Source organism: Echinops telfairi, unplaced genomic scaffold, assembly GCF_000313985.2.
Source record: "Echinops telfairi isolate 266 unplaced genomic scaffold, ASM31398v2 ScPeMD7_3;HRSCAF=10, whole genome shotgun sequence".
In the NCBI taxonomy this organism is placed as follows: Eukaryota; Metazoa; Chordata; class Mammalia; order Afrosoricida; family Tenrecidae; genus Echinops; species Echinops telfairi.
Window position 1 is genome coordinate 56,553,897 of NW_022103899.1, and position 2,181 is coordinate 56,556,077.

The following is a 2,181-nucleotide window of genomic DNA, read 5'->3' on the forward strand; positions in this document are numbered from 1 at the left end:
GGACTGGTTTGAGAATGGGTCTTCAATCTTAATGAGGTAAGAATCAATGGATAAGGGTACTTAGAAGGCCAACTTTGAGAATCATTGCCCAAGATTTCACTTCATTTAGTTCTAAGCAACCTCAGAAGTCTGCATTTAAAATAATGATTTATTTCCAATGGAAAAAATTGGAAAAGTGATAGATGCATAAGGAAAAAATAGTTGGACCCATTCTGACCTCGAGAAATGAGTGATGTTAATGTCTTCTTGTGTTTCTTTCTAGAGGTGGTCTATGTATAATCAAGCCAATATACGTATGAATAACCTTTCTTTTTTAAGAATAAATACTGGCAGTCTATCAAATAAATTGTTCCGTCTTGTTTTTCTCTCTTAGCAATAGATCTTAGAAACTCTTTTTGAGTTTCTAAATATAAACTTTTTTTAAATAGTCGCTCACAACTATACCTTTATTTAGCAATCCCTCAGTGACAGGCAGTTCAATGGTTTCCAGAATTTTACTTCACAAGCAATAATGCAGGAAAAAAAAATTGAAGGAAGAAAAAAAAGCCCTTGTTCATTTGTCTTTGTACAAAACAGGGGGGGGATGTCATTGTGATATTAAAAGATGTATGCAGTTGAAATTTAATAGTTGGACCGGGTGGCACTGTGGTTTAGTGCTTGGCTGCTAATCAAAAGATTGACAGGCTGAACCCACCAGTAGCTCTGTGCAAGCAAGACCTGGAGATCTGCTTCCGTAAACATTTACAGCCGTGGCATGGGACCGGAAGAACTGGATGGTGCCCGGCTCCCATTCTGGAACATTTTGACCAAAGATCTCGAAGAAGAATCATAATTCAAAAGGAGAGAAGGCAGAACTGAATTTCAAAGTCTCATGCACTCAACTTTGTGGCATCACGGCCAGTAGGTGGCCATGAGATTATCGTGAAGCCAAAAAATGGCCCCAACGTCATCTTAAAACGGAAGCACTTTAGCTTAACTAGTACAAAAGGCCTCCCGTGAGCGTTCTGCTCCTTCAGGAACTGTCTGTGGGATCCAAGTGCCAACAGCAAAGGTTAGATGGGAACCTGGTGGGAGTGGGAGAGAGGGGAGGGCGGGGGTGGGGGCTGGAGTGAGTTTGTGTTCATGAGAAAGGAATGACTTAGGAATGGAGCCAGAGGATGGTTACACAGCTCGAAGAAAGCAACCAATGTTCATGTAGACACTGTTGAGTTTTGCTATGCATATTCTCAACCACCACAACAAAATAAAATTTAGGGGAAAACAAAGATGTATAGCTACAGCAAGAGTGAGGAGCCTGTTTTTTTGGCCATTTGGATGTTTGTAACATCATCCCCGGTCACACTGGTTAAACGTTTAATTACCTCACCCCTAATGTGATGGTTGGAACTGCTTCTCTTAGGGGACGCGTGCGACCCTAGCTGGTATGGATGATTTCATGGGTCGTACCTGGCTGCACGCCAGCTGTTCCCCACCCTTGATTTACAGCCTTGGAAACGCTCCAGGCCGATTCGACTCTGTCCTGTGGGGTCCCTGTCATTTGGAATCCACTCAGTGGCGATGGGTTTGGTTTGAGGTTTTGCACTTTTAACATCACCCGAGGTGATCCTCTCCAGGTGAACTATAAACATGCTTACAAAAACATTGTTCCTGGGGGAAAATAAACACCGAGAGAAACATTCGCTCCACTGTAAGCCAAGAAAACATTTGCTTTTATGTACAAAAACTCACCGAACAGCTTTAAAGAGGACAAACTTTATTGAGTTGTTTGCCAGTGAAAACCATTTGGATAGCTGAAGGGCGCAGGATGCAATCTGATAGAAATATACAACATCCTTCAAAATAGTCTCAAAGAACTGCACATGAGAACATATTTTAAACTCCGTCCGTCCCTCCCTCCCTCCCTGCGATTGAGTCAATGCCACCTCACAGCGACCCTGCAGGACAGGGTAGAACTGCCCCTGGGGCTTTCTGAGGCTGTGACTCTCTGTGGGAGTAGAAAGGCCCCTTTCTTCCTCAGAGCAGTTGGTGGTTCTGAACTGCGCCCTGGAAGTGGGTTACCAACACGTAACCCATTACAGAACCAGGGCTCATGCGGGAAATAAGAACATATTGGTTGTAATCCCGATAGCATTCCTTACGGTCTGCCACTCACACGAATATTTCAGCTCTATTGTAAAATGG